This window comes from Xiphias gladius, chromosome 10 (assembly GCF_016859285.1).
Source record: "Xiphias gladius isolate SHS-SW01 ecotype Sanya breed wild chromosome 10, ASM1685928v1, whole genome shotgun sequence".
Taxonomy (NCBI): Eukaryota; Metazoa; Chordata; class Actinopteri; order Istiophoriformes; family Xiphiidae; genus Xiphias; species Xiphias gladius.
The window spans coordinates 18,288,087-18,298,780 of NC_053409.1; positions in this window are offsets into that span (position 1 = coordinate 18,288,087).

Sequence of the window (10,694 nt, forward strand, 5' to 3'; positions counted from 1 at the left end):
ACAAACAAAAAAAAAATATATATATATCATCAACATGCAGATTTATGCAGCAGGCACACTAAAATGTAATCAGATAGTACCTCTATATGGGGTACCGGTGGTGTAAATATGAAGTTTATACTATGTATGGTTCTTGAGTTATCGTTTTCACAGGAATGCGTCTACAGAGAGACTGAGTCACAGAGTCACAGAGTAACATGGCCAGACATGAGCGCAGTGACATAATGTCACCATGTGTCGTGGTGGCAGGACATAAAAAATACAACTAAGATTCAACGTAAATGCAGCAAAAATGGAGGAGCATATTATCACTATAAAAACTATATTTTTTCCCCGATTATGTTTCTTTGTTTAACAAAAAAAAAAAAAGAACAGAGAGCAAGAGACGGGAGAGACCAAGCTTCATAGAAATTTCCTTTAGGATTTATTTACCTCCTACGATCAGAGCTTTAACTGTTGAGCAAAATCAGGCTTTGTCTGATTCTTCCAATGGCACAGAACAGTTGTAGAAGTACCAATAAAGCCTGCAATTGCAATCCACATTGTTTGGTTATACGTTTTAGGAGAGACATGTTTCCTAATAAAAAAAGCAAGGGAGATTCTGGCAGTGGTTCATGCAAACACTCTCCAATACTTTTGATTACTCTTTTCCAAAAAGGAGAAACAAACATTTTGCAGTTTGAAATTTGTCCACTGCATTTCTAAAAAATAAGAATCAAAATGTCGACAGATCAGTCACAAGACATTCGTCATTTTTAACCAACTTGTCCTGGTCACTGTCCCGGAAGATACTGAACAGCTCCTCCTGCAAGGGGGATCTCCAGGTGTTACAAGACCTGCTCGGAGACATAATCCCTCCAGCGAGTCTCTTCAGGGTCTCCTCCCGCCCGGTCTTGTCCAGAAATCCTCCACAGGGAGGCAGCCAAGATGGGCAGGCTAGATGGAAAAAAACCTCCACTGGCACCCCTTCAAAGCCTTACCTAAAACTTGTGACCATTGGCGAGGTTTGGATTAAAGACTTGTGAATTGTTTGGAAAAAAAAAAAAAAAAAAAAGTGGCTTGCAGGTATGGTGCCGGGACAGGTTGCATCATATTGTGACAGCTAGCCCGTTACTTGGCCATAATAATCTGCAGATTCCTTTTGTTTCTCATTACAGACACAACAACAAATCCATAATGATGTGAGAGACTGTGGTAGTCATGATGGGGAGGATCAACAGCGTACTATCATGAATTAAGATGATAGTCTTCTGGATAATTGCAGAGCGTTGGAATCTTTTTTTATATATATATATATTTGTCTCCTATTATGGCTTTTTCATATTTATTATTTTTTGGAGTCTGGGTTTTCTAGGTAGGTTACATGCAGTGGGTCTTTGTCTTGAATTCTCATTCCCTTGGCTTTGTTGTGTGATCTGCAAAATACTCTTAAAACTAAATCTTTTCCAGGGAAATAAAGGTATACGTTTCTAATCTTATCTCAAATTACTGACAATAGACGCATTCTGATTAACAATAGGATGCCTTTGTTGCCTATAAACACATTATGGAGTGTGATTCACATCTGATGAGTCATTTTGTGACACATCCTAAGCAATTAAAGGTTTGGTAAGTACATGTACAGAAATTCCTGTGTGTGCATTATCGCTCTAGATATTTAACCTTTTTTTTCCTGTCCTGTATGAACTTGAATGGTAAACAAACAGAATACAGAGAGAATACAAAGAATACAGGGCTGTAGTCGTAAAAATACTTGCTCACATCAACACGCAGAGACAATAAATCCACGATTGCTTTAATGTGAACCTGGCATTGCAAGAAGAAACTGACAGTGGTGGTGGAAGTACTCAGATCCTTTACAGAAGTAGAGTTCTGCATTGAAAATGATTCTTGTGCAAACGTGCGGAAATTAAATACACTTAAAGTATAAAAGAATAAAAGTACTCAATGCAAAAAGAAAAAAAACCAAACGTGCGTGTTATGCCATTGTTGATTTTATTAGACCAGTATTGTTGATGCATTAAAGGCCCTGAAAACGTACTTTCTCAATCAGCTTCTTACTAAGAGCGATGGGGTCCTAACATGAACTCAACATTTTCTGCCAAAGTTAAAACAGTTTGGGTTATTTCAGGATGAATGGCTCCTTTTGCACTGTCACACTGTTTTTTACATTGTCATTTGATGAATTATTATCATAAAAATATCACTTATAGCTGCTTAACGTTAGAGACAGATACTTTTGGATTTGAAGCCAAGTTTTTTTCAGGGGCTCTAATGTAGAGGTTCAGGTTCAGGTTTACTTTCATTTTTTGGCATATGCTTAAGGGCAAAAGTGAGCACTCCTACAGTAGCAGCAGCAACTTGGATGTAAACAGCCATGCTTCAGTGAACACAAACATGCAGTAGGTTGTTCATTTCATGCTCAGCAGCCCATTGTCCTCTCCCTACCAATCTCCAGAAGATCCTGGTGTTACGCTGCATAAAAGGTGCTTCTTTTTTTTTTTTTACAGTTGAACACAATGAAAGCACTGAAATTTGTGGTCCGTCAGAGGCCGCTGCGTCCGCACGTACCGCCATGACAACCAAACACAGGCACTGTATCATTTTACGTTTCTAACAATTTTATAGTGTTGGTAACTTCGTGTATGACAGTGCATCATATTTTATGAGCCGATCATATGTTTTGTATCCAAAATCTTATTGTATAAAAACACCTGGAAAGTCTAGCTTTCAAGTAAATGTGGTGGAGTAGAAAGTGCAATATTTCCCTCCGAACTGTAGTAGACGTAGATGTATACAGTGGCATGATATGGGAAGACTAAAGGAAAGTGCAAGTACCAAATTTGCCCTTAGACACAGTGCTTGAGAAAATGTACCTGCTTACATTCCACCACTGGACACCCACTGCAACCACCGATCACTCAGCAAAACAGAGAGACGCAGACAAAAAGCCTCCACAGTCCGGAAAAGAGTAGCGATGTTTTTTATAGGAGTGATGCTCGGATTGACACTAACGATTTTGACTTTGATTTGCGTTTTGAGACGTCACACAAATACTTTCATTTTGCTAGATATTATTTGTCTTTCCCATGTCAAGACGGTGTCTGCTGCCCAGTCATGCTGCTCAAGCCAATTTGCTGCCACAAGGAAGTAATAAAACAAAGTATAATGGCACGATGACACAGCACAATGCCGGCCACATTTCTGTTTTGCCAGTGACTGCGTCTCTTCTTTCCTCTTTTCTATCTACCTCTGTGCAATCTCCTTTCCTCCGTTGCATCCTCTACTGCATCTAACCCGTCCTCCTTTTCTAAAAGTCTTTATTGCTCTTCACACATTTCTGAATCTCTGCTGATTTCTTTCTCCCTCTCCCCTCCTCTCCTCCTGCCAGTACAGGAGTAGTAATGAGAGCGAACCGTAGCTTAGATAATTCCTGGCATCCTATTTTACTTTTCCACATTAAACAACCCATGCATGTCTAACTCTAACAAAAAGACCTTGTTTTTTTTTCTTTTTCTTGTGAATACACATTTTGATTTTAGAGGTGACGTGAAAACGCTGCTGGGTTCTTATCAAGGCTGGTTGTGTTTAGTGGGAGAAAAGCAGGATTTTATTGGCCATTGTATTGTGACAATGAGCAGGGAGGACTCTTGACATCATGCACCGTGAACGTGTTGCCCTCTGCTGTTTGAACTCAGAATCACAAGCAAATGTGAAAACCGTGCAGGACACAGGCCTTTCTGTCGTGATGGGGCACTCCACCGACTTAACAAGTGGAGTTCAGTTCGCTCGTGACGAGAGGTACTACTCAGCCTCTGAAAACTGTTTTATAATGTCCTCGGTGGTTTTTCCAAAGTTTGAAAAAATAAACTTAATCATCAGGGTTATCTAAGCTTGGATCAGAAACTCGTTGAGTTTTTTTTTTTGCAGAAAGCTTGTGTTGCTGGCAGTCTGGAGATGTGGGGTTTGAAAGATATTCTTATTCAGGAGGCAGAGAAGATCTAATGAAAGGTGCTATTTAGTTGCATTATGGGAAATGTAGGATCGAACATTTTAAAAAGCTTGACCCCTACTAAGGGCGTAAAAGTTAAGGTATCTCGGCGTCTGCCGCTTCCGTTTTGGCCATTCTTTTAAAAATCTGTCTCTTGTGAGTCCCCAAACTTTATGGAAATGCAATAATAAATCGCCGGGGCACTCGCTCAAGTTATTTAACCCCACAGTACATGATGGAGAGACAGACTAATCACACCTGAAGAAATGGATTTCAAACTCTGGCTAAGATCCAGAGATTTAAAGATATCAAATATGTCACACCGAATTGCATCAACATGTGATGCAGAAAAATGTTCCGTTTAATTTGAGGTTGCAGACATTAAAAATAGACTGAAATATTAAACTTATTACAAGTGAAAATAAAACAAGCAGCAATAATATATACTGTATGCAATGTTATCATGAGCACTGAGTATCATTTTAAATGTTTCAATACTAATGGAGATAAAATACCTGGGTTTCATTACTGACCGGATTTTATAGATGCTATACTTCAAGGAATATTTATTATTATTATTGCTCTAACAAAACCCCTTTTTTTCATTTTACAAAGAAGTTACATTTCTTAATTGTTAAACATCAGCAGCCATGAAAAACAAAACCACCATTCTCAGTGCCAGGACCGTAAAACTATTGAGGTTCAATTCCCTGCCCTTGTTATCACACAATGCACAAAACTCTTTATTCTAGCATTTTTGTTACTTCAGGGGCATTTATGGGGGAAACATCTGAGCTTAAACCAAATACACACTGCATTTAGGGCTGTAACTGCCTTATATTTTACAGGTCCTTAATCAGCTGAGGAAACGTAGTGATAATTTAGCGATAGTTTGGGAGTTAAAGGTTTACCTATAGTCTAATCAAATGATCAAAGTACTCTGTCAAATATTACACTGCGAGTCCATGTTTCTATTTGCTACTTCGCTACTAAGCCACTTAGTTGTGTCAATACATACACAACGATTATATATACACTGTATATACCTGACCGAAATAACTAATCCTATAAATTTCCACCGGAAATGCATACACGCCAATTTTTGAACCACTGCCGAACAGTTGGGGTAATGACACAAAAACTCAATTTTCTGAAGAAGTGGACTGGAAAAGAAAAAAACAAAACAAAAGATTTTTGAGGAAAAGCATTAAACTCATTTTGCCTCTGTCAAATAAAACTGGCCTTTTCTGTCACCATGGACAATCCAGAGGGGAGCTGACATCGACACCGTGCCACGCCAGCATTCATTATGCCCATCACCAATGACACGGGAGGCGGCAGAGGAAGGAGAGCATAGAGAGGGAGAAACAGAGAGAGAGAGAGAGAGAGAGCGCAGTTGATGTACATCTGTCATGCATTATTGCGGTGAATGCCAGTGCTGTTATCCTGGCTTTAGAAACTATGTGAGGAGGGGGTTGGTGGGTCCTTTTTAAATCACAATCTGATTCCTCCTCCTCCTCTCCGCTGCTCCTTTTTAGTGTCTGTATTAACACAAAAACACACGCTGGCAATCACACTGTCTCTCCTTCACCCACACACACACACACACAAATAAAACATTGTCTCTTTCTCCGACATCAGTACTCTCTCTTTCTGTCTTTTCCAAACACAGACACACACATGCACTGACACACCATGCACTATCCCCCTATGAATTCCTCAGGAAGGAGTCAGCCCTCTTCATTCCTCTGGACACAACTTTTCCTTAACAAGGTACTGATGGTCTTGACCTCCTCTTCAAACAAACCCTTCCCTCCAATCAGCGAGGATTGTGGGGCTGGGGCTCAGCCGGGGCCTGTGGGTATTACAGAGGAAATGTCCTGATTCTCCTTGATTACTCCCTCTCTCTCTCTCCCTCTTTCTGTGTCTATCTGTCTCTCTCTTTATTCGCCCTCTCTCTGCCCCCGCTCTCTTTCTCCAAATATCTCGGTCTCAGTGACTGCTGGCTCTCCGGTTGTCTCTAACCCAGTCTCCAACTTTTCTTTCCCGTGTCTGTCTGTCTCCTCACAGGATATTCTTCCTCGTCTCATCTGTACCCATCCCTCTGATTATTCCCTGGTTTTCCTATTCACAGTTTTCCAGCCTCTTGATGATGAGCTGTTTAACCACTGTGTAAGCAGAACGTTTTTTTTAAACTGGGGATCTCTACACTAACTATAAAAGTATTTGTTTAAATTCTGCACAGTAAAGCACAAGCAAATAATTTATATTCTTTTCAAGACACCATGGGCTATTTGAGTATGTACCATATGATGCAGCAATGTCACATGACATTATAAATAGTTACAAGCAAAAAGAACCAAAAGAAAAAGTAAAGAATATCAGAATTTTTCAAGATTTTACTTATTTTTCAAATCAAAAAACAAAGTGCAATCCCATGATTACTGTCAAGCAACTTGAAATAAGACTCAAGTCTCACAACCTTTGGTTAGAAATAATTTTTTTTGTGTAATTGCTTTAATTTTTGTTACTGTATTTTCTTTTGCTGCCTTAACTATTTTAAGAAACCTTGGAGGAAATCGGAATGAATTCTATGATGCTGTCCTCTTAATTTGAAATATTGAGAAGTGAAAGAAAATGCTTTAAATCAATTCATTTCAACATACACTTTAATAATACATTGCTTACGGGACCGTATTTAAGACTTTCACCTGAAAGACCCCCTTATCAGTTGCTCGGCCACAAGTTTAACAATGTAAATAATGTTGTGACTACAAAATACAGAAGAATCCCAACGTGAGAGAAAAGCAACAGCCCATATACTGTACATATAAGTTTTTGGCCCAAACTGTAAAAATGCATTATTAAAACTCACATTCACAAAAACATTATTGTTTAGACGTCTTTTATGAAATGACCAGAATGATACCTGTTGACAACTTTAACCGCTCATCTCAACTCTCCTTGTCTTTCCCATCTAAAAGACAGAGTGAAAAAACACCCAAAGGACTAGAGACCATCTTGCGACGGCAAACTGGGATACAGTGATTTGTGACTTAAAACGGATGTGGGTCAGTGGGGTAAAGTGGGGGGGGGGCCATTGGCTCCCTCCCTACTCCCAACCCCCCTACTTCCAGCACCCTTTGGTCAGACCACACCCATCTTCGAACGCAGCCTTCATCTTGATCTCAGCTACACACCTGTGATGTTTCCTGACTGTATCTTGCACGGTTGGGATGCCTGTCCACAGACAGACAGACAGACATAAACATGTGCCAAAGTAATCAAGACCTCCTGGGTGTCTCCAGGACCCCCTTTTGAACGCGCGCACACACACACACACACACACACACACACACACACACACACACACACACACACACACACACACACACACACACACACACACACACACACTTGGCAGATTTCCAAACTAGTTGTGAGCTCACCGAATCCTGCTCGTACGTACATACTGTATCTTTAACTCTAGATTTAAGGTGAGCACCAGGAAACATCTCCCCATCAGCAGGTGAAAGTGAAACCAGTCTTCTAGTGTCAAACTTACACTGACACACACATCATTCTGCACCGTGAGGCTCAAACATCCAAGTCAAGTGAGAAAAAGCAAAATACATTTTTCAGTGGAGAGGGACTTTGACATGAGGGGGTAACATTTGAGCTGGAGTCTCGTGAGGTCTCCACACAGAACCATCCGGTCAGACATGGGCCATTGCTTTACACTGGCCCTGTGTTCTCAGTTTGTGGTTCTTGCCATAAATGTAAAGAGAGATATATAAAGATATGTAAAGCCTATAGTTCTCACATGACTGGCATTTTTAAAGAGCAGCCTTTTTCATCTAATTTCAGATTTTCATATAAGGCAATTGCACTGCCTTATATGCTCTCTTGATCTTTCTGACTCTCACTGTCTCACTCTCTGTCACCATCTCTACTCTGCTTCACTGCATCTCAACACCTTGTCTTCTGCTCTCTGTCTGCGGTGTTTTGGATTAAGGACTGTCTGGTTGGAAGTTGTGGTATTTAAATGGCGCTCTGTGTGTGTTTAACTGTATGGCAAGCATTTGTGCAAGTCTATACAAGTATTTGCCTTTGTATGCATGTGTGAGGGGTAGTATGTGTGCGCAAACAAGTGTGAGAGAGAAGAAAGAGAGCTTATGGACATGTGTGTAAATGTGAGAGGTATGTGTGTTGGGGGCATTAAAATGGAAGACAACGGAAGCACAAAACACACGAGCTGAGACAGTGACACAACATTTTCACTGACAGGGGAAGACGATGACAACTGCCCGTCATATATCAACTATTCTAACTATGACACTGTGAATAGGCGTCGGAGCACAATGACCGGAAAGCGACACAACAGACACGACAGTGTCATGAAATTCTTTTTCACACTTCCTGGACGGTAACCGCAGGGCACAAGCGGGAACTGCCCCTCGAACAACAGTGTCCTCTGAGCGAGGAGACAGGGGAACATTGTGGGCCGGGACCCGAAGGTCATCATGGCTGTTAAGCTTGAGCTGTGCCTGGACTCCTACTGACTCACCGCCACCATGGACCAACTTGTGCATGTCTTAGGCCACCATTAGTCAAACATTAATCACATTTAGACGATGACCATGAAGAGAGTTTCTGTTTCTCCACACACCCACTCGAGGGCCCAAACGCAGATTTCTTAATCCCAGCATGACTTGATGTGAATTCCTCTCCCTGCTTATCTCCAGCGTCTGTTAGGTGGCAGACTCGGAGGTCTCCCACTGAGATCCCGACCGGCTAATCCGCTCATCTGATACCAAAACTGTGCGAGAGGGCAACGCTTCCTCTGTGGAAAATAAAGGGGCTCTTCTTTTCTTCTTCTTCTGGAGAATCTTATCTTAAGCTTCATTGAATGCTCGGTGTTGATTGGCTGACACTTTCTCTGATCCTTGTTATTTCTGTGAAAAAAGGGTGTTTTTTTTTCACATGTATTCAATATCATTCCTCAGACAAGAAGTCCTGGCTCTTTTCTTGATTTTTGACCAATCAATCAGTTGGCTAGAAGCAAAGAGGACCTATTTACTCGTAAACCTTTGGTTTAAAACATGAAAGGTTCTGAAAACTTATTCCATGGATGATAAAAAATACATGCATTCATTTAATGATAAATGTTAAAAAATGGTATCTCTGTCATTATTTTCCTGATATTGTCTGATCTTGTTCTTTGACTTTTGGACAGTGTGGCATTGTTAACTAGAACGACACATTATTTGTATCTTGAAATAAGATTCCTATTTAAGATGAATATCGGCATTTTGCTCTCACTTACCCTTTCTCTCTTTCAAAGCTTTTGACAATTTGATGTTTTCAAAATCCTTTAAAGAAAACGTGCCTTTTCACCCAGATCACCTTGACAATTGTTTGGTAGTTTTCTTTAAAATGTTTCATCCTCCGGTAGGAAACTTCTCACAGTAGGAAAAGAACAGGTATGAATAATAAAATTCATCGTGGCTGAATTCCATTTAGCTGCTTCAGTTTCAGGGTCCTAGTATTGCGCATATTGCCTCACTGTCACACTTACATGGCTCACTGGGACACTTGAATAGCACTGAGCCCGTGTTATTGTTATTAGTAACAATTGCGTTAGGCCAGTCTTAATTTTTCTCTTTGATTAGATTTTTACAAAAATAAAGCCTGGCTTATTTCAAGCCCAAAAACCAAGAGCCATGTTTCCACGGTAACAACCAGTGACATCTGCTGACCGGTGGCACCAAATGACGGAAAAGGGAAAACATGGCTCATAAACTGTGGTTTTCAAACAATGTTGTGGAGCGAGTAATGAGAAGGGCAAGATTTTTTGAGACCACAGTATCCTGTTTGTTTTCGTTTGCCCAGTGAAACTACCCGGAGTCTGACTGACCAGTTGGCAGAGGCAACGAGCCCTGCTACGTCAGAGAAGCCATAAAATCTCTGCTCTGCTACAGGTCTGCACTGCATTGAGATTTCATGCTACTAAAATGTTTCCGTATTGTCACAGTCTTGGCTTAATGTTCCCAGCAAAACATCCTCTTAACTGTGAAATTCTTTCAGAAGAAGAAACATTTTTGCTACTGCGTTGAAGGGAGCGGAGCAGCTGGATGCGGTTGCTCGGTCAACCGTGTTTTTTAGTTTGAAAAAAAAAAACAAAAACAAATGAATTTACCCAGAATTCATGGCAAATTTGTCCTACTTATGACCGTCAACTAAACAGCTTCGAACAACAGATTAATTAGTCAGACCTAAGCCAAAGTCAGAGTCTATCTTTGTAAAACCAGCTCCATAAATAAAAAAAATACAACATAATGCTAAAACGTATATTTTAGAAGAAGAAGACAAGTGTCGTGAAATCAGCAAAGTGACTCACTAAAGTCAGTTTGCTGGCCTTGGCTCACGTTTCCCACCATAAGCTACTGGTCACACCAGACCCAGTCAGGCTGTAGCAGCAGAATACCTGAGTGTCCTGAACGGAGCAAGAATGTGGTTTATTGCTTATGTATTCACCTTCCCTTTGTAAGAGGAGCAGTGTGTTATTTAATCTTTTAAAAGTTTCATCGTCTCGCTTTAACATTTGTAAATCATCCCATGGTTGACTGAATCCAAAGTAAACTCGGGTGAATTGTAAAACTCGGAGAAGAGGTCAGAGAAGATATGAGGAAGCACTGTTGTG